This window comes from Mesoplodon densirostris, chromosome 2 (genome assembly GCF_025265405.1).
Source record: "Mesoplodon densirostris isolate mMesDen1 chromosome 2, mMesDen1 primary haplotype, whole genome shotgun sequence".
Classification (NCBI taxonomy): Eukaryota; Metazoa; Chordata; class Mammalia; order Artiodactyla; family Ziphiidae; genus Mesoplodon; species Mesoplodon densirostris.
Genome location: NC_082662.1, coordinates 123,690,944 through 123,714,435, shown reverse-complemented (window position 1 = coordinate 123,714,435; position 23,492 = coordinate 123,690,944).

The window sequence follows — 23,492 nt, the reverse complement described above, 5'->3', positions numbered from 1 at the left end:
ATTCTTTATTATCTTTCTATACTTGTTTGGAGAAAGCAAGAAACTGCTTTTCTTTTCATCATGACTATATGGCCTCTTATGAGCTCATACTTCAGCTGTCCTTCTCCCTCTCCTTTAAGTTTCCAAAACCAATATATTACTCCTATAACAATTACCATGAATCTTGTAGAATTTACTACAGAAATTCCTAAGGCTGAAATATTTCCACTAGAAATATTTCCAAAGTGGGGCAAGTTGCTTCTCCCAAGTGTTTCTCCAGTCACCCAACTGCTGGGTCTCCTCTTACTTTTTTCCTCTGGCACCTTCTTAGTATCTTACTTTTACAGAAGGCAAAACAAAGAACCAAAATAAACTGGCAAAACTAAAATGGCAGTAGATTAGAATCTTCCCATAATCACACCAAGACTGTATTTTTTCCAGGCCTTTTGCAAATGGCTTTGCATGCATTTTCATTTAATCCTCAAAATACTCCCATGTAGTATATATTATTATGTCACCGTTTTGCAGATGTGGAAACTGAGGCCCAGGGAGGTTATTTTCCCAGGGCCATGTAGCTAATAGGGATCAGTGCAGAGATTCAGACTCAGTTCTGTCTGAATTCACAGCCTACTATTGAACACAATCTAATGGTGCCTCACAAATCCTCATTTATTCAGGACTCACATCAATACTAAACACTCTTCCTCCCCTGCCAGGCCTCTCTCTTGTTGCTGGGTGAGTGATGGTGCTGTTAGCCACGACTGTGGAAAGAAACCTCTGTGACAGTTAGCGGTCTTCATGCACGTAGGAGACTCAAAATAAAGCAAAATAGCCTATTTGCATGAGTACAATCTGCTCAAATGTCAGCGAACACGAGCTGCGACAAATTTGAAGACAAGGAAAAGGAGGATAAAGCACCGCCACTTGCTTGTCACCGCAGCCTTTGTCCAAGCCCTGGGACCTGCTGGGGAGCACTTCCTGTCGGATAATCCCCAGCCAGACAAACATTGTCATTTGACTTCAGCAGATCACTCTGATCCAAATCAGTTCCCGGTCCAAGCTTGACACCCAATCATGAGTGGAATTTGGTTTAACATGTACCTGACTGTGGAAGCCAAGTGCTCGCCCCGACCCTTGCCCCTCTTGACCCCCGTAGCCTCATATGTCAGAATGTGACATCTCAGGTGTCAGCTGTAACTCCAAGTGCACAGAGCAGGAGAAAGATGGGCGATGACAACAGAGGCTCTGGTGCCCAACCCAAGCCTGGCACCAGCGCCTGCCTCCTGCCTGGATGGGGGAGCTGGGACCCACTGACTGTGTGTCAGGGAGGCTGGAACCCCACTGCTAGAATCTTTTCCTTGCTTAAGTACCTTTCATTATAAACTCTGAACCACTCAGTGTGAATTTAGATATCAAATAGCATTTTCCCTGGCTGGAAGAACCCAAGGGTGCAAGAGTGTAGACATGAGATCACCAAAGGCAAGACAATTCACAGTTCTGCCTAGGATGGCCCCTAGAGGCAAAGCAGGAAGGAGACATGAGCAAATGGGGACAGAGAGTGAGGCCAACTGAGCATTTAGTACAGACCATTCCTGAATTAGGTGCTTTATCTAAGTTATATAATTTTATTGTCACAACCACACTACAAAGCTCAAAAAGGAACCTGCTCAAAACCACATGCCTATTAAGTAATGGCCCTGGCGTCCAGCCTGGTGCACTGCACAGCACCCTTCCTATTACACTTCTCCACCTGGGGCAAGGAGAGCAGTACCAGGCACATGCAGCTGAGTTCTCAGTTCTTTGCATTATCTCTCTTATCTGGCACCCAGAGACGGGAAGGGATAGTCAAGTTCAGGTTCAAATCAGCCCATCTACCTCCTAAGCCCCATAGGATTCTGTGACAGCTGAAAATCTCCCCTTCCTCACAGACATCTTATAGCATCCCTGGAACTTCACTCGTTCCTCAGAATGCACTAGGCAGGAGCTTTCAGCTCCATGAGGGAAGGGTCTTCCCCCGATGGTGGTGAGGCATAGAATGATGATGGCTTCTTGACGAGATGATGAGTCAAATGCTTGCAGACATCCCCTGCTCATCTTTGCCAACATTGCTGGCAACCATATAAATGGTATTGTAGAGTACTGTGTTCTCAGACTTTGGGATTTTTAATTTTTAATAACTCTGAGGACTGTCATGTTATTGCCTGTGTTTTAATTTGCCAGGCAAATATATAAACCATCCCCAGTTATTATCACTATAATTTTATAAAGAAGGAAACTGTATGAAACATGTAGGAAAGACACCATCTCATCATAAAAACAGGCTTTTCCAAGAAAGGAACTTGGGAAGCATCCGTGGACATATGTATATGTTTCATATTTTGTCACAGATAAATGAAAATATTATCAAGCATCAGCATGAGTCATTGGGCTAACATTTAGGGACCCCTAATTAAGGTGGAAAGACCTTAGACTGAGAGTCAGGGTACCTGGGGTCAATCCCTGACTCTACTGCTAACAATCGACGTGTGCATGTTACATCATCTCTCTGGTACTTAGTTTCCTACCCCATAGCATGGAATAATAGTACCCATCTTAGAGGGTCATTAGAGGATTAAGTGAAATAATGAGTGCAAAGCACAGATGAGACTTGTAAATTTCCTCCTCTGTAAATAAGGGAAATAGAAGAAATGAGCTTTGAGATCCCTTCCAGCTCCCTATGATTCCAGGACAGCAGCCCAAACCTCCTGACTGAGCCATATAGCATATACCTAAGAGAGAAGATACTTTCTCCAAGAGAGACTCTCAAAGAGAAAGTATCTCATAAATCTCAAGGCAGATCAGATTTGGGGTGAATGTGAGCAAATTCTCAGCCCCTCTTTCTTTTTTATTTTATTTTTATTTATTTTTTATTGAAGTATAGTTAATTTACAATGTTGTTAGTTTCAAGTGTACAGCAAAGTGATTCAGTTATATATATATATTTATATTCTTTTTCAGAGTCTTTTCCATTATAGGTTTTTATACAATATTGAGCATAGTTCCTTGTTCTATACAGTAGGTCCTTGTTGTTTACCTGTTTTACATAGTAGTGTGAATATGTTGATCCCAAACTCCTAATTTATCCCCCCACCCTGCTATCCCCTTTGGCAACCATAAGTTTGTTTTCTATCAGCACCTCTTTCATCCATGGTCTTTTCCCAGTCTTACTAGTACGCAAATCAAAGCAGCAAACACTCTCATGTTGTTGAAATGCTAGGTTACCCACCTCAGGAAGCTGAGGGCAGGGTCAGGAGATAAACATAAGAACCTGAAAAATTAAATAAAAAAAGATTTCAACCCTAACAGCATACTGGCTTTGAGCCCACTGTTTGCATCAGGACCCCTAAGTCCTATTCCATCTCACTTCTAGACGCGATGCTCTCAAGAATGTCAAATCTCAAGAGAACGCAGGGGAAGAAGGTAGGCTCGAGGCATGCGTGCTGTGCTCCTGCACGTGTGTGAAGGATGAGGCAGTGGGGTGTCCTTCCTTCTCCCTCCACTGTCCTCCCACCTCTGGGCCTCATCCACCTGAAACCCACCAGGAGAAAGGGACCCTACATGCCTCCAGTTGTCTAGTGAGCAGATAATCACTTGCTCTCCCTCTCATACAGCGAGATTTACATGTTAGGTGTATGAGGCCAGAGAGCTTAGGCAGGAAACACATTTTCCAAAGCTCCAAGAATGACTTAAAAGCACTACAGGCTCAATGCATCAAGCTCCAGGCTGGATACAGGTGCACTGGTGGCACCTGCCTTTGCCTAACTGTTGGACTTCATCCTGTCTCCAGACCCCATTGCCTCATTGTCACAAAACCTGGCTCAAGTCCAGTGCCTTCAGTGAAGAGCATTTTTAGAGTTAGTCCTGTCAGCCTCGAGAGGTTCTGAAAGTTGACCATCATAGGAGAAAGCCCATGAATGAGAGTGTATGTGTGTATGTTCATATTTCTCATCGGGGAAGAGTGAAGGCCATCAAGGATGCAGCTTGCCAAAGGTCCCCAAGCATCAGCATGTTATCAGATAATGTTCTGAAGGTCATCTGCAAAAGCCGAAGTGCAGTTGAAGGTCAGGATGCCCAAGGGAATTGGCTTTAGCAGTTTTCACTAGGAAAGGAAAATGGAGCAGAGTACAGCTCAGAGCCTCACCACTGACTTACCCAACCTCCGCAACCAGCTGGAGGAAGTTGCACGCAGCCCTCCAGATTCCAGAACTTGGCTCAGGGCTACATAAGAGGATGGAGCTGGTAGAGGGCAGCAGTGGAGGTTTGAAAGAGATAACAGAGCTGGAGAATGTTTCATAGCTTCCAACATCCGGTTTCCCCTCTGTTCTTTTAAGGTAAAGCTCAAGGAACATCTGAGGAGGGCAGGAGGCAGGTTTCTGAGTCAGGGTCTCTCCTTTTTTATTATTTGCCCATGTGAACCAGAAGCTTTCAAACAAAACTCAGCAAGTTTTATTGTCTTTTTCTGCACAGCAGAGATAGTTTCTGTAAGAGCTGTCACAATTAAAATGGCACCTTAAGAGCATCTACATAGCTATAGAATTAAATACTAAAAGATATGAAACAGTTCAAGTGCACAAACCAGGGTCCCCTCTCCCATCTCAAGCTCTTGCCTCTCTTCCCAGAAAGAACTGACTTTTAAAATACTTCAGGTCTCCACAGGGAATCTGCTGAAGATGCAAGAGTGAAATGTAATAGGGTCTGCTTTGTGCTTGGTCACCTCTCTGCCAGTGGGGACACGTAGTATTGGAAAGAATGACAGGTCACACAAAAAGGGCAGGGAAAGACCACCAGGGTGACATCCTGGGACAGGCAGCTCTTCGGTGAGATATCCTCCTGCAGAGCAGGGAGGGTTCTGCTAGGACCTGCCAGGGCTGAACTGCAGCCGAAAACCCCATCTCCCCTGGGTGGATGTGCCTAAAAGTGGCTTTGGGCAGGTTTGCAATAAGCCAAAAAAATGTATGTCACACATATATTGAGCTGGGGCTGACATGTCAGGCATTGCCCAGAGCACTGTGTTAGTCAGGGTTCTCCAGAGAAACAGAACCAAAGGTGATATATTGTGTGTAGGTATGTATGTGTGTATGTGTATGTATCTGTATACCATGTTTGAGAAGGGCATGAGAACCACACTCACCTGGATGCCAAATGTATTCTTCCCTGTTCCAATTGGTAACAGCAGTACTACCACCTAATCAGAGTCAATTACCTTTGTTTTCTTTTCTTGCTGTCTGGTCTTTTGTCACAAAGAGTTTAAAGTGCCCAGATAGCAGCTATAGCTTATAGTCCAATGGGACTAGCAATTCTCCTGGAGGAAGCATTTCTTCATTGTGAATTAGACTTCCAACCCACAGAGATTAGAGTTATGGGAATGGGATATACAGATCCCCTAAGTCCGTCACTGGAAGTGACGGAAGTAGGTTCACTTCGACTTCTACACTTTGGTCTCAGATTCATGTGCTCTACATATCAGGGACATAGCACAAGAATGGTCATTGATTTAAGATGTATAGTATATTCTGAAGGATGAGCCTTATCATTTCAAGGTATCATCTCCAAGCTGGTGCTGTCTTCAGGTATCCATTTTATCACTCTGACATGCTAGCAGCATCTGGATGGTGCTGCATATCATGGAGAAAGTGAAACTCGTGGTCATGTGCTCACTGTCACCCTTCCTTTGCTATAAAGTGTATTCTTTGGTATGATGTGATATTATGTAGACTCCTGTGTCAGTGGATCATATGCTTTAGAAGCCCTCAAAGAGTGATACTAGCTGAGGTTTTGAAGGTAGGAAAGACAAACTCAAATGTGAAATATCTGTTGATTCTAATCAAGATGAATTATTGCTCTTACAGAGTAGAAAGGATCCCATGTTGCCAAGTTGCTACCAAGTGGTTGGTTTGTCTTCTTGGAATGGTGTCATCTTGGTGAGGGAGGGGCTCAGTTTGGTCTGCATTGCTGCATGGACACTTGACAATTGCAATAGCTAGATTAGGCTTGGTGAGTGGGAAAGCCATGCATGTTTCCTGTCACCATGAACATTCCATTATGCGTCCATTGTGCTGGCACTGGGGTGACCAGTGAGAAAAACAGGCTGAGTAATTCTGTCCACGTGGTTGCTTAGTGCCTCTTCTGTGAGGGATGCTGTCTGGGACATTAAATAAGGGATGCAAAGATCTTCTTTCTTTGTACTCACTCCCATATGTCCATCCACCATATGTCCTCCCAAGGTCTCTTTGTCTCTGATCTTGAAATCTTTCCTCTTCCAGGCTCCTGTACCATTAGCCATGGAAAAACAGAAGTTTCAGAACCTTGCACTTGATCTTCATTGCACGAGCTCTTACACCACAGTCCTAGGAAGCTTGTGAGGTTTCTATCAACTACCAAATATATATACTCCAATTATTCTAATTCCCAGGGACTGAGGAAATTACCAAGTGTGAGTCCATGGACCTAGTGAATGTACTGTGAGCCAGACCTAGGACCCCTTCTCTAACAACAGACCATGATAATTATCTGTGACCCAGATATCACTGTCAACTTGGCACCTGTGTCAAGCAGTCTTCAAAATGCTTGTGCAGTCCTCTTCCCCCAGTATATGCTTACCTGAGTAAATGGCCAGGGACCTTTTGGTGAAGGAATGGGAAAATCATTACCATATACATGTACTATAATATTTATAGGGTCTTTCTATCTGGGCACCCAGCCTTTCTGTTAATGGGTTCTGGATCTGAAAACTGACTCACATCTGGAAGCTGGGTAACAGACCTTGACTTTTAATTAGGGTACCTGTCCTCAGTCTTCTGACCATGTATCCTTGGTTTCTTTGACTATATAGATTAAGCAGTGTTCTTATTGGCTGTCCATTTTTCTTGCCCCTAGAGATGTCATGCTTTACTATGCATCTCCATGGCTCTCTAAGAGTGTGACTCACTGGCTGTATTCCAAGCTTGTCACTCATTATGATAATTATATCCAGGGTCAATGAGATGTGTTTATCCAGCTTCTAGGAGACCTCTAGGCATGAGAAGTTCACCATCTCCTGAGACAGCTTATTCCATCATTAGACATCCAATTTTCTGGAAATCCTTTCTTATGCAACAGAAATATGCTTCATGGAATTTCTATCCATGTGGCCACAGCTTTAGGTATTTTCACGTAGCTACCATGCAAATCTTCTCCCTTATTTCCCTCACAATGACTAATTCCTCTTGCTTTGAGACTAATTTCAACAGAGTCAGACCTTCACATTTACCAGGAAAATCAGAATGCTCATCCTAAGTTATCTGGAGGGGAAAGAGAACAATGTGCCCCACTGAGGTGTGACAACATAATAATAAAATTATAATAATAAACAGACAACACATATGGAGTGTTTACTATGTGCCAGGCCCTGTGCAAAGCACTTGACTCACATTATTCTCACAATAACCAGTCATATATGCAACAAATATTTATTAAGCACCTAAATCATTCTAGAAACTGGAGATACAGCAGTAGAGAATACAAAAAAACCCTGCCCTTATAGAGCTTACATTCTAGAGGTGGGAAACAAGCAATAAATAAGAAAATTAAGTGCTATTTATAGTATGTTAGGTGTTGAGTGTTAAGGAGTATAATAAAATGAGGAAAGAAGACAGGAAATGACACATGGTTTGCAATTCAGAGATCATGTTCAAGAAAAGTCTCACTAAAAAAGTAACTGAGTGAAGACCTGGAGTAGGTAATAGAACTACCTTTGTGATAACTGGGGAAGACCGTTCCAAGGAGAACAAACAATATGGGCAAAGACCCTGAGGTAGGTATTATTATCTCCATTTTACAGATGGTTAAATGACTTTCCCAACAGCCACTGCTTGAGGATGGAGCCAGAATTCAAACTCAAGGCTACTTGACATGAGAGCTGGTACATTATATACCTGTCCAGTGACGGAGTGTAAGCGACCTTAGACAAACCAGAAATGCTCTATATTACAGATGGTGACCCAAAGGCCTAAAAGAGGGAAGCAACTTGCTCAGATCAACACTTATAGATAATGGCGGAGCTGAGACCAGAGGGCTGTCATTTCAAATGCACCATCCCTGCCTCCAGGATCCAAACATTTATTCTCTGGCTAGAAATCTCTCCCAGACCAATGAATGAACTTGGCAAAACTTTATCAATGTATTTTACTGGGAGGTATTTTAAAGAGTCTTGTCTTGACCCAACAGCATAAACGATGTCTAGCTCTGCTTCCTCTCATTGGCAGTGGATAACGAGGCATAGTCCATAAAGTTAGATCCTTCTAAACTTGAAAACAGGCTCTACACTTTTTTCACTATGTGATCTTCGGCAAGTTATTAAGCATCTCTGACTCCCAGTATCATCATCCATGGAACAAGGATAGAAATGTGTCTCAGGGATGTGGTAGGGATTAGATAAAATAATATGTATACAGCACCTTGCACAGTGAATGGAATACAGGAGATGCTCTAAATGTGTTCATTGTCTTCTTCCCTATGTAATTAGTTGTACTTTCACATGCACAACTCTTGCTTTCTTAATGTATTATAATTTTATTGAGGGTTGAGAGGTCATATATGTAGGTACTCACCACATTTTATATTATATGGTGGTACACAGTGAATGCTTACAAGTGATTATTTGATTGCTGGATTAGTGGGGAAGAGAAAGAAGGGTGATTATTGCTTTGGGATTCTGTTGATGCAATAGCCATCTGGTTGCAACATATGCCAGTCCACTGCTCACCATAGTTGTTTGGGCCGATGTGACTGACCAGGAGGTATCCTCTTACTCCTTCAAAAGTCAGTATGTGTCATTCTGGAAGACAGACCACTATTCAGGTAGAGGAAGACATTTCTTCAGTCAAGAGAAGAGAAGTAGTTGTCAGCAGCAGGACATCCCAGCCCTTAGTAGGTTCTTGCAATTTCCTGGTAAGAAGCAGAATTCCAGTTTAACTCACAACTTTAACACCCTCTACCCACACATCTTTCATCAGGACTGCTATCAAAGAGTCAAATTGACCGATTTCAGTTTTTATTTCTTTTGCCCACCCTCTGGCAAGATCTCAATAAGCAGCTAACCAGCTGAAAATAGGAGGAGAAGGAAAAGGCCTGGACCTAGATGATTCAGGAAATGGCTCATCAGCCATCCAAAATTGAAGTTACTTTTTCATTCATATAATGTGGAGAAAAAGGTCTCTGTGATAAATATTAGGAATAATTCAGTGGGGTAACTGTTTATAATTTCTTTTTTAAGAAAGAAAAAGTGAATCATTTGTGTTGTCCTTTCCCCTGCATTAGCTTGTTTAGTCCTCATAACAACCCTGTGAAATAGTTATTATTACCCATGTTTTATAGATGAAGCAACTGATCCCAGGAATATTAAATAACTTGCTTGAGATTATACAGCTGATAAATTGCAAACCCAGGACTTACATCGATGTGCTTTTAATTTGAGTCCAGTGGTTTTCTTCTGCACCTCATTTTTCTTCCTCCATTTCAAAAGGATTGATAAAGGATAGTCTCTCCTGACCCTATTATGAAGGGTCAATGAATGTGAAGAGGTAGCATTACAGAACTATCTTCTCTTTTCGTGAATCATACAGAGAACCCAGCCTTAATACAAACAGATTTTTTTAGAGAAAAAAATAGTTTTCAGAAGTTAATAATGTATCTAACATTAGTTTGTACTTGTCTCTGAATAACTGAGAAGACCTCACAGACATGATGCTTCATCCCCAATCACTATGGAGAGGGGAAAGGGTGTCAATGTTCCCATTTTGTGGCTACAGGGTGAAGAGGAGAGAAAGAGAAAGTATAGCAAAGCTGGGAAAAGAACCAGTAATTCTAACTTCTAGACTCATATATTGGCCAAGTTCAGCTTGACAAACTTTTAAAAATAAATCAATCTATCAATAAATTGCCAGAACATTCATCATACACATACAGAGGAACAAATAATAAAAGAGAATAAGGAAAATAAGTACTGTTGTGTTAGGGAGATAGAATTATGAAGAAATGTCTCCAAGTTTACATGGTTTATAATGATTTTATATTATTTTATTATAATATAAAAGGAAGATATAAAGCAATAATTATATTCACTTGACTGGATGCCGTGAAAGTACCCATTTGTCCAGGGCTAGGGTACTTCTTTCTATCAAATTCCCAACAGGCCGATTGATTGAGTTGATGCTCTTGGAAGACAGATTTCTTCTGGGTCAGAAGTACCACTTACATCTTCTCAATGACATATTGTAGGTGGAATTGGTTCTCATGGAATTAGCACCCCACAGCTGAACAGTGATGGCCTCAGTTTCCTCTAGTATTCCTCAAAATGAGCAGTGATGTAGAACTTGACTTTTTGGACTAAAGTCTCTTTGAACAGCTTTGGTAACAAGGTTTTTCCCTGTGTTTTTATCTTAAAGGCTTGGAAGATTTTTCTTTCAATTATTTCAGTAAATTATGCCCAATTTGCTAACTTTTATAATTTCTCATTTATTTCATTAGCTTTTATAATTCCCCAAGTAGCTTAGAATGCTGGTGCTTAAGGGAGAGAAGAGTTAAACTTTCCTGTGTGCAGATGAAGAAACTGAGGCTTAGAGAATATACTTCTAAATTTAAAGTAAGTACATATCATATCACTTTGGAGCATAGCCTATATCACATTTTTCCAACTATAATTACAGGCTGCCCTATAAAGTAATTACAGTGGTTCTTCTCCTTGATATTACTGGTTTCCTCAATTATAATATTCATTAGTTCAGCAGAAAGCACTCTAGCTGTAGGTACTGAGGGCTTAAGAATAAACTTGAACTATGACGTTTTCACATTTTATAGTGACAGACAGACATTGCACATGTAAGAACTTACACGTGGAAAATTTCAATAACCGGTTCCCATTTCACTTGTTTTCTTACAGGAGGATATTATCCCATGACTTAAAAGTCCGAAACAAAATTTATCAAATCAAAAGAAAAGGGAGTCATCCTTACCTCTTTTCATCTAGGGGAATTCCATAGCTTGAATATGGGTGATGCCTCCCCCAAATTTCTGTTAACTCAGGTGGGAGTAAGTGAGGTATGGCATAGAGGGGGGTGTCTACCTTTGTCTGTGCCTCTCTACCTGTATACACTTGAGTGTATGCAATATTTTACAGAAGAATTCGGGGCAGCCAAGGTTGGGCAGAATCACATTACCCAATAACCTGTTACCCAGTACTCAGCTCCCTGCCATTTTTCTAGGCTCCCTTTTTCCTCCTTCCTTCTTTCTACCTTTTCTCCTTCTTTCCTTTCTGCTATCCTGAGTACTCCAAAGTCATCTCCCTGTATGACAAAGAGCAGCATCACCATTCCTCTTATGTCTTCACACTCGCCTCATAACGCTGACGCCTCAAAGTCACTCTTCTTTTTCTCCAAAAAGATCATTCTCTCTTTAGTAGTTCCTGTTACAGTAATAAATACTTCCTCCATTGTGATACCTACAAGATTCAAGCCACTGAATGGGCCACAGAGGCAGACAAGACAAGGTCTAGGGAAGGTACAGTCAGAAAAAAATTGCTGGGAGAAATATGCTGTGGAAAACAATTTGGCAGTTTCTCCAAAAGTTAAATATAGAATTATAAGATGACCCAACAATTCCATTCTCAGTATATATCCAAGAGAAATGAACGCGCGTCCAGACAGAAACTTACTCATACATGAATGTTCATAGGGACACCGTCATAATAACCGAAAGGTGGAAACAACTCAAATTCTCATCAACAAATGAATGGATGAATAAAATGTGGTATAGCCACACAATAGAATATTATTCAGCTATGAAAAGGGACAAAATACTGATACTTGCTATGACATAGATGAACTTTGAAAACATTATGCTGAGTGAAAGAAGCCAGATACAAAATCTCACCTATTATATGATTCCTTTTATATGATATCTCCGTAATAGGCAAATCCACAGAGACAGAAAGCAGCCTAGAGGTTACCAGGTGATGGGGGCGGGAGGAAAAGGGAATGATTACTTAATGGGTGTGGGGTGTTTTTATAGGATGATGAAAACGTTTTGAACCTCGAGAGAGATGCTTGTTGTACAACATTGTTGAATACTCCGAATACTTCCACATTGTACACTTTTTAATGGCTAACTGTATGATATATAAATTTCACCTCAATTAAAAAAAATACACATACACAGGGCTTCCCTGGTGGCACAGTGGTTGGGAGTCCGCCTGCCGATGCAGGGGACGCGGGTTTGTGCCCTGGTCTGGGAGGGTCCCGCATGCCGCGGAGCGGCTGGGCCCGTGAGCCATGGCTGCTGGGCTTGCGCGTCCGGGGCCTGTGCTCCGCAATGGGAGAGGCCACAACAGTGAGAGACCCACGTACCGCAAAAAAAAAAAAAAAAAAAAAAAAAATACACATACACAAAAAAAAGAAAGAAAAGGGAGTCATGAAAATGAGGGTAGCCATTGAGAATTTCCCAGGCTCTCCCTGCAGACTCTCAGGCAGTTTCCGGGAGCTGCCCCACTTTCTCAGGAGATGCACAGTGAGCTCTGTATTCAGGCAGCATCATCTCATGGAGTTAGAGGCCTGGACTCTAGGCCCCATGTGCTAATTATTATCTGTGTGATTCTGAGAATATCACTTAATATCTCTGGTCCTCAGCCTCCTCTGTCAAAGAAAGGGGTTGGACTAAACAATCTTTAAGTCATTTGGATTACATGAAACAGACTGGTTAATTTAAGCAGAGAAGGAATGAACCAGAAAGATATCAGTTGGTTCACAGAACTTAGGGAAGGCTGGGTAATTAGTCTTGGAAAAAGATGCAAACAGGATAGTTTGGTGGGTGAGTTGAGGGGGGTGGAGGCTGATGGTGGGAGGGGTACAGTGTAAGGGAAGAGGTTTCATTGAAGTGCTGCTGCTAAAGTGAGTGAGCACCTAACACTCTCTCCTGTAGCTCTTTACTCAAGACCCAGAGCCCTAGGACAGAGGCCAGTAGGGTACGTCCATGTGTGCAAATCTCAACCAAAGATAGCAGCCAACTTAATTAGAGCCTCAACAAGACTTCCCATAATGGTGGAGAGGCTGTTACCAAGCAAAGGGGCAGGTGCTGGGATGGAAAAAATAAAGACTTTTAGGATCTTTCTAGTTCTTTTCTTCCTCTTCCTTCCCATTCTCCCTTCCTTCCTTCCTTCCTTCCTTCCTACCTTCTTTCCTTCCTTCCCTCCCTCCCTCCTCCCTCCCTCTCTCTCTGTCTCTGTCTCTTCCCCCCCGCCCCCAACTTTCTTTCTGGCTCTTGCAAATATCAACTGGCTTTTATGCTATGGCGAGATTATATTTTAGGACATATCAGTGAGCTATTTTCTCCCAGAAAATTTCCCATTTCTTTCCAGACTCCCAGGAAGATGAACTCATGGTGGGAAAAGGAAAGGGTTGCCCTGGCTGCAGCTGGGTACCAGAAAGCTGGAGAGTGGTAGTGCCCATAAGGATCAGAGCCAGAGAGGGCTGGGAGCATTGAGATTAGAGCAGATGGCTGGGAGAACAGTCCACCAAAGACCCCTAGGTACTGCTGCTAGTCAGAGGGATTTCCTTTCAGAGTGTTCCCATTAACACATTTTCTTGGCATTAGCCTATGGCTGCTGGGATGAGTGGCTTTTTTCCTTTTCCAAACTGTCCTTATCAGTAATGCAACAATAGCTAATTTAATTAGCTGACCTGAACGGCAGCCAGTTTGAGCTAATTTGGTTTTGCTAGCTGCTCCCTGGTACATACAGAACTGATAAGCATACTTCCCTCCAGACAAACAGTGGGGGATTTGAGGGGGCAGAGAGAGGGATAGTGGTTCCTCCAAAGTCTGTCCTTCACCTGTGGGATTTAGCACTTGACCAAAGGCAAGTTATTCTTGAGTCACTATTCCCCAAGGGCCTGTCAAATTTGTCAGCAGAAAGAGATAAAAAAGACAACCAGGAAATTGCAAAGGCAAGGTGCCCAGGATGAGCATGGTGGGGAAGAAAACATTCTCCTTAGCAGAAAGAACCCTTGGCCAAAAAGATCTGGATCTCAGCCACTGATTGACCTTCCCCAAGTCAATCCACCTCTGTGTCTCAGCTACCCATGCATAATAATAATATGCAGGATATATGCATAATATATATTATAATATTATATGTATATAATATGAATAATAATTATCATCACCCTACTTCCTTCACTGACATGTTGTAGAACTCCAACACTATAATGAGAAGAGATTTCTCTGACACACATAAAGGACTATGCCAATGGGAAACGTTTTGGTAATTAGCACACTATTAGGAGTGTATTCTCTGTTTCTCAAGAACAAGAACCAAATACTACTGCTCTCTGTGGCCCTAGCACTTGACATGTGCCTACACAAAGAAGGTGTTCAACATGTATTTGTTGACTGAATGATAGAGAAATAGGGGTATGAGGAGATGGGTAGGCATAGTTTAAAGTTTGATGAGGTCAGTACACAACTAGCTAAAAATCATAAACTGTAAGCCTTCTTTTCAGTTCAGTACCTTAATCTTCTCCACCCCTGATAAAGGAAAACTGGTTCAGAAAGACACCACTGTTGATGTCAGATTTATGTTCACAGAAGAGCTGCTCTATCCCACCTGCACCTCTGTCCACCATCCCCACCCCAGGGTCTTCCAGAGCGACCACCCCCACTAGTAGGTGAAGGACCACACCCAGAGCAGGCTTTTGTGTTTGCTTTGGGGTTCTTTTTCCTTTTAAATTACTGCCTTTCAATGGGATACATTGAATTATAATTTGCATCTGTTCACAGGGAATAAATGGTGTATGCTTGAAATGAGCAGGTTTGAAAAAGTTGGGACTAGGAAAGATCTAAATGATAATCTCCATTCCCATAACTTTAATATGCTTTCTGATATTGGTATTCGGTCCAACCTATTTTTAACCATCTGGACGACCGTGTTAACAACTTCGTCTTACTCCACACACTCCGCTGGGAGATCACATCCATTTCCATGGCTTCCACGGCATCCATCCCATATGCTGACAACTCACAAGCCTTTATCTTCAACCTTGAGCACACCCCTGAGCTTAGTATGCAGGAACACAACTGCCTGTTAGGAGTTTCCACCTGGATCTCCTCTTACACCTCAAAGCCAAGATTCCCAAAATTGCCCTCATTACCTAGTTTGCAAAGTCTGTTTGTCTTAATTCTCTGTGTTTTTGAGTGGCTCACAGTTTCCAGACCATAACCCCAACCTTTCCTTTATGCCTACTTCTAGGTGGACAATGAGTTTATCAATTTTGACTTCTAAATATCCCTCAATTCAGGTCTTTTTTTCACCACTGAAATTATTTTATTTGTATCTTTCATCTTCTATCCCACTAAAAACAGGAATTTCTCCAAGGCAGAGATTCTGTGCATATCAGGCAAATAAGAAATGTTTGTCCATCTGAACTGAATGAAAATCACCCTCACTCTGTTCTATCAAATTCCAAATCTTTAGTGAAAACCAATTACTGTACTTAAGACAACCGAAGATATAGCTGAGTTTCTCTATTCTACTGTAACAGGTATTCCAATGGACTCTAAATTGACAGTCAGTCCCCAAACTTGGGGTGCATACAGCCTGCTCAGCTGGGACTGTGCATCCTCACTGATAGGCCTACTTTCTGGGCTTGCTCTAAAACTTACAACTCAGACATAGAACACTCAGCACCCTCTCCAGTGTTTCCAGGAAAGGCAGAATCTATTCTAGCTGCCTTAATTACTTCTTTACAGATTCCTTGTCTTTGATTTACTCACAGTTAGACCTAGAATCAGGTGTGGATTCCTCTTCATAATGTCAAATTACAAATACATGCCTATAGTACATTTGAGGTACTGGGTATCCCTTAATAATTGGTTTATCAATGATAATTTTTAAAATTTTATTAGCTATTTCTCTTTTACTTAGTTACTATATGGTTTTCATATCCATTTTTTTCCTAAAACTTGAACCCTATTGTTAGTGGATGACATCACTGCATATGGAAAGGCAGCCCAATCAAAAAAAGGGTCTTGACCCCGACAGTCTCAGTTCAAATTCTGATCCACCACCTACTATCTGTGAGAATGGGTAATTGCCATATTTCTCTATCTCAGTTTCCTCAACTCTAACTGGGGTAATAATGTCCCCACATACTTTCTAGGCTTCTTGTGAAAATGAAAAGAGCTAATTTGTATGTCACATTTAGTATTCTACTTGGCACAATATATGCCAGCTATTATTATGTTACTTGATAGTGAGGACCAAAGGACATCAAAGGGGATTTTGATGAAAAATTTTTTTAATTTTAATTGCAAAACTAAGTGCTTACCATGGACAGATTCTGTGCTATTCATTTTACCTATATTACCTCATCTAACTCACACACCAACTCTGTAAAGTAGCTTTTATTACACCTATTTCACAGATGAGAAAATTAAGCCTTGTAGAGGTTAAGAAAATGACCACTTAGCACACAGATAGTAAGTGACAGAACTAGAATTTGTACTCTGGACTGAGTCCAAAACTAAAATTAAATACATACTAATTATTCCAAGTCCTTATGTCTCTGTAAATAAAACAAAGAAAAAGAAAACACTTGGATGAATCACAAAATAGCTATGCTGAGTGAGAGAAGCCAGACCAACAAAAATTATATACTACATGATTCCATTTATATAAAACTCTGGAAAATGCAAGCTAATTACACTGACAGAGAACAGATCAATGGTTGCTTGGGGAGGGTAATTGGTGAATGGGGTGGGATGGATGAATTGAAAAGAAAACTTTTGAAGGTGATGGATATGTTTACTACCTTGATTGTGGTGATGGCATCACTGGTGCATATGTACGTCAAAATTAACCAAATTGTGTATTTCAAATATGTACAGTTTATTATATGTCAATTATTCTGAATAAAAAAAACTGTTAAAGAAAAAAACGAGCTACTTTTATACCCTCAATGTCAGACAGTTAAACAAAGAATAATTAATCATTATTAATAACACAGCCCAGTGTTGGGCAAAAAAGAAACAAATCCCCAAGCAGCAGGACCTCTGAGTTCACAGGTGGTGTAACAAGATTCCACATAGTTAAAAGCCCAGGCTTTTCTGACGGAACTGGTTCTCATCTCCTTCCTCTTGAACTAGTTGTGTGACTTTTGCAAGTTACTTGGCAAAATCTTAGGTGTTCTCACTTCAGGTGAAAACTCAGAGGCAATAAATCCTGCATCACAGTGTTGCGGGGAGAATTAAATGAGGTGATGTGCATACGCCCCTCAGTGGAGTGTTGGGCTCCTGGTAACCCTGGATCAGTATCTGCCGACTGTTGTGGAGGTGTGTGGAAGGTCTGATTGAGGCTCCGTTGGACTTTGCTGTCCAGGTGGTGTCAGGTCCACAGTGGAGGCAAGGAGGAGCAGTTATTCTGGGTGTACCCCAAAGGGTGAAGTGACTGTCACCATACAAATGTGTGTCCTGAAAGGTCTGAGCACTTGGGGGCTGTGATCAATCATTAGATCAAGCTTTCCCTCATGCCCTGGAGGCCCCTCCCCATCGTCCTCCAGGTCCCATTCCTGCCCAGAATGCAAAAAGCAAAATACCAGCTACACTGCTGGGCTCAGGCTTTGTGCTTTTCTACAGAAAATAGTCATGCCTTCTGCTTTATTCCACTCCTCTGCTACCTTAACGTGCTGGCCTGGAGGATAAATGAGGTAATAAACACAGAGCCCTGAACCCAGGGCCTGGATCACAGGAGGAACTCAATAAATGTGCGTTCTCTGCCCCCTTTCGCCTTATAAATTAGACCTGACTTCTCAGAAATGCAAATCCTTATGCACTCACCTCAGTCTGCTTTCAATATCCCTACACAGGAGCCTTTTTACGACCCCCTTAAAGCCACCCAGCATCCCTCTCCTCAGCTAATTGTCCCACAGAGATCGGGGGCGGGGCAAGTTCAGGGACGCATATGGAGGCTTGAGCCTCCCAGCAGAAGAGACCGCGCCGGTACTGAGTTCTGAGAATGAGGACCTAATTCATCTTAACTGACGTTGCTGCGCCATCCATTTTCAATGACATGGTAGCCGACCCGTTTATCAAGATCAGCATACTACTCTATTATTATGATTATTTAGCATTTACATAACACTGGATTTGCAAAGTGCTTAATAATAATTTATTTATTATTTCATCTAACTCTTCACTAATGGAAAATCCAAGGGGTTGTCCTGAGTTCACTGACCTCCACTCTGGAGACACCTTAGCCCATTTCCAATAGCTTGCCCAAGTGCCGGCTGTAAAATATTTTAATGAAAAACCAGTTAGTATATATATATACGTAGATATATATATATATATATATATATATATATATATATATATATATATATGTTTTCCCCCCCTTGGCATTTGTAATGTATCTACTGAGATAATACTCTTACTTTACAATAAGTAAAAATAAGCATTACTATAATAATAAGTCACTGAAGCTATGTCTCTCTAGAACTGATATGGAGCCTACGGGTGTGAACCCCAAATGTATGGCAGGCATGGAAATGCACCACTTGCATCTCCCTTCAAGGAAGGGCTCATTGCCCAGCCCCGAGGTGTGTGTTAGCTGGCAGTCTCTGGTTGTTAGAGCCTTCAGGGTCCACCTAAGAGAGGGACTGAGCATGGCCATGGTCCAAAGGTTGGCCTTTTCTGCCCAACGCGGGACTCATCTAAAAGGCAGGCTTTGTTCCAGAACTCCTCTTCTTCAGGTGTGCATCACTGTTTGATGGCTTCTCTACCCAATCATGCTTCCTTCTCCTTTTCCTTCACAGATGTAAATCTCCAATAAACATTTTTAAGTCCTTACTTCACATGAGTGTCTGCTTCCCAGAGAACCTAGCCAGCCAGTATGAACCCAGAGTTTATACTCTGACAATAAGCCACGTCATTTTAGGCAAGTGTCTCTGGACTGCAAATTTTTCACCACTATATTGGGATGACTAGCTTTGGTTCTTTCAAAGACCTTTCTATTTCTTCCATCCTATGATACTTATGAACTTACGTAGAATGGAATTTGGTATAAATTCTGTGCCTTTAGTCTTCATGCAAGGGGGTTTTTTGATGGAGGGGGGTTTTTTGATGGAGGAGGGTTTTGAGGAGCAAGCTCAAGAACCCCCCATTTTCCTGTCTACAGTAATCTATACTGATTCTACCTTTCAACTGCACATTAAAATGTGCAATAGAGGGGCTTCCCTGGTGGCACAGTGGTTGAGAGTCCACCTGCCAATGCAGGGGACACGGGTTCGTGCCCTGGTCCGGGAAGATCCTACATGCCGTGGAGCAGCTGGGCCCATGAGCCATGGTCGCTGAGCCTATGCGTCTGGAGCCTGTGCTCTGCAACGGGAAAGGCCACAACAGTGAGAGGCTCGCGTACCGCAACAACAACAACAACAAAAATCCATGAAAATGTGCAATAGAAAGATGATTATGAGTGTGGATTGATGTGTGTGAAAATTATACTGTAAGAATGTATGTGTATGTGTAAAATAATACATTTAACATAAAACATGCAAAATGCATATAGTTAAATAAGTATCATAATATAGGTGATTTAATACATATACTTACATATATATATGCATTTTATTTATACATAGAATATCAGTCAAGACAGAGATCTGTTGTGACAGAAGATCTCACAGCAGAGAGAAAATAGGTAGAAGGTCTCATTGAAAGATGGGGAAGACAGGATTGCACTCTTAGAAGATCTAATACCTGAGTCTAATGGTCCCTAAATCAAACTATACCCAATAGGGATAAGAAAAAGTTTAAATGAACCACCCCAAAAGTGAACAGCTTCTTGGACAGTGCACACCTCAGAATTCTGGGAGATGCAGCTTCCCTTATCAGATGCTCAGACTTGTCACCTGCGGAGGTTTGGCTTTCAAGCCCAGAATCAGAACAAAAGGTGTGTGCTTTCTCCCTTCATGTCCTTATTTCTTTTCTTTCTTTTTTTTTTTTTTTTTTTTTTTTTTTTTTACTGTTGCTCTCTAAACAATCTTTGAAAAAAGCCTTGTCTCCACCTTTTCCCTGGATTCCTCAGTGGTCTCAGGTCAAAGGTGTCTGCTACAAAAGAAACTGTTAAGAAATTTAATTAGGGGGCTTCCCTGGTGGCACAGTGGTTGAAAGTCTGCCTGCCAATGCAGGGGACACGGGTTCGTGCCCCGGTCCGGGAAGATCCCACGTGCCGCGGAGCAGCTGGGCCCGTGAGCCATGGCCGTTGAGCCTGCGTGTCCGGAGCCTGTGCCCCGCAACGGGAGAGGCCACAGCAGTGAAAGGCCCACGTACCGCAAAAAAAAAAAAAAAAGAAAGAAACTTAATTACGGTTTTTGAAATTAAAAGCCAATAAGAATTTATTTCTGTAGTAATAATTTTTACAAAAGCTGTCATTGTAAGGCCTAAATGTAAGGTTGTCACTGGACACTGGTCCTGTGAGTCACATATGTAAACAGAAGTCTGTAGTTTAAAAGGTAGTACTGGCTAAGATTTTAAAGCATATTCAACAAAGTTTTATGTAAATTCATGGAAGATTGATCTGTAATTAATTAGGATGGGAATATGGGATATTTGAGAGATATTTTGCTGTAGCTCTTAGAAACCTGGTGAAAGAAACTGTACCCCCCAACTCCCAATGAAGAAGACTCAGCAATATTCCTGGGCAAGAGTTTAGACTTAATTCTTTAAACAACCATTTCAGAGCAGGTAGTAAAGGAATCTGGGACTTAACAGAGGGCAGCATGAAGCTACCAAAAAGAAGTCACCCCACATTCACATCATTTACTATTTGGTAGGGGAATCATGGAATAGCACAGAATTACTATAAGTTCATTTCTTCAAAACAGTGTACAAAATTTTTCTTGTTATTCCTTGGGATCAGGTGGGTACCGTGAGAGGTAACATGCCAATCACAGGGAAGGAATCATGATACATGAATCAACCCTCAGGCAAAATTGCTCTCAGGTATTTTTCTACAAGGCCCTGGACCTGTCCTGTCCTGTGCAAAATATTAATGGCTTGGATGAAAGCAGCATAGGAGGGTGGCTATGTACCTGGCCTTTAGAGTCAGACAGAGCTGGGTTCAAATCCTGACTCTACTACATACTGGCTGTATATCTTTGGACAAGTTACTTAATCTTTCTGAGTCACAGTGTGCTTAACTATAAAATGGGGACTGCACACACTTCGTAGAGCTGGTGGAGGCAGAATGAAATAATGTGATGTGTAAAGCACAGTATCTCTCAGAGACATGCTCCCAAAATGGTAGCTCTCTGTTGCACATTGAATACATTGTCTGAGAGTAATGAGCTAATATGCTGGATGACAAAATCAGGATCCAAAAAGGTCTCGCCAGGCTGGACTCAAGGACCAAATCTAATAGGATGGCATTTAACAAGGATAAATGTAACGGTACTGCAATTAGGTCTGAATGGCAAGCTGTACACATGCCCAGTGGGGAGATAGGGCTTATCAACAGCACACCTGGAAAAGACTTGGGGGCATTATGTGACTCTTTGATCATTAATGGGTCAGTGGGGTGAAGTGGCTGCCCAAAAGCAAATGCAGTCTTAAGCAGTGTAAAGGCAAGCTCATTGTCTGGAACAAAGGGAGAAACAATGCCTGTCTCCACTGCCCCTCTCTGGGTACTACACTTTAATAGGGGTGGTGATAAGCTGTGCTTTTTTCAAAGACAAAGAATCAGGATAGGGCGGAGACATAAGCTCCATCAGAGCAAAGAACAGTGGAGGCCAGGGAAGACAAGGGAAGCTCAGGACAAGTGTTTACAAACATTAGAAAAGCAGTTATGTACATGATGATAAATCACAGCTCTGTGATACAAATTCCTAGCTCCTTCCCTGTTTAAAGTTGCTCAGAGAAAAATGAGGATGAGGGTGGCATTACAGAAAGGAAGATTGCTATGCAATATAAAGAAGATACTTCTAACCGTCAATGCTGTCACAATTGGGGAGGGAGTGAACTCCCCATACCTGGAAGCATCCAGGCTGAGGCTGCAGGATTACCTGTGAAGGATGTTGTTAAGTGATTAATACACCCTCTGGAGCAGGGCTCAACCTGCAGCCCACATGCCCCCAGAAATTGTTTGCAAAATCCTGTAAGTATGTGCATAAGTTCATTTTTCTCTGGGATCTCTTCAGATCCTTTATGGAACCTGAAACTCTACCCCAAAACGATTAAGAAGAACTGAGTTGATGCCCTGCTGCTTGCAATTTTGGACATCTACTGTATGCTACTAGGCTAGGTACTGGAGACACAGAGATGAGTAAGATATTATCTCTATCCTTATAGAGGGAAACTTTGAGCTTGGTGTATTCTTTTAAACCAACAAGTGTAAAAAATTCCTCATCTGTGCTATGATAGAGAATGATGTACAGAAGAGCAACAGGAAAGAGTGGTCCTTTCTTCCTGGGAGGCGGTTCTTTTCGACTCTGTGATTTGGGGATTCCATCGGCCTCCTTCACCACTCTTTGGGCAGAAGTTATACTCACAGACTCACCAAGGACTCCAGATTGGTGATGGAGATTTGGCAAAGCAGCAGACCTCTTGAGAGCCCCAGAAGACTCTGGAAGTAGCTTATCTCCAGACCTGACCTTTCCCCCAAGATCCATCTTATCTACCTATGATGATGCAGGCTCAGAAGGATGTCCTAAAAAGAGATGTCATGAAATCTGTAGGAATATGTTTTTGATCACTTCGTGAAAACCCAAATCACCCACTGCCTGGGCCTGTGAGCACAACATTAAACTGCCAACCTGCTTTACATTTATTTACCCACCATGTAATGCCTGCTTTATTGAGCCAATAGATTGGAGGCAGTAATATTCATTCACCCATCAAATCTACCTGGCTTCCAAGGCCTGGCTGTCATCCTACATCCTTCCGAGGCCCCCTCAGGCCCTCTGCCTGCTGAGAGCACCTGCTCTCTAAACCCCTGCAGTACCCACTGTGTATACCTGTCATTAGGCACCGACTGTTTACCATTTTGTACTGTCACTTAGCTGGATCCTATGAGTACATTTTGTCTAGTTTTAGACTAGACAACTCTTGCCTGATCATCAGTTCTCCAGGGATGGAGGACCTGTCTTAAACCCTTCTCCTCTGTCTTCCATTGAGCTTTTCCTGGGACAGCTTATGTCATAGGGGCTCAATTAAAGGATGGAACAATCATTATAAAACTAGAATGTTGGGCTTCCCTTGTGGCACAGTGGTTGAGAGTCTGCCTGCCGATGCAGGGGACACGGGTTCGTGCCCCGGTCCGGGAAGATCCCACATGCCGCGGAGTGGCTGGGCCCGTGAGCCATGGCTGCTGAGCCTGCGCGTCCGGAGCCTGTGCTCCACAGTGAGAGAGGCCACAACAGTGAGAGGCCCACGTACCACACACACAAAAAACAAAC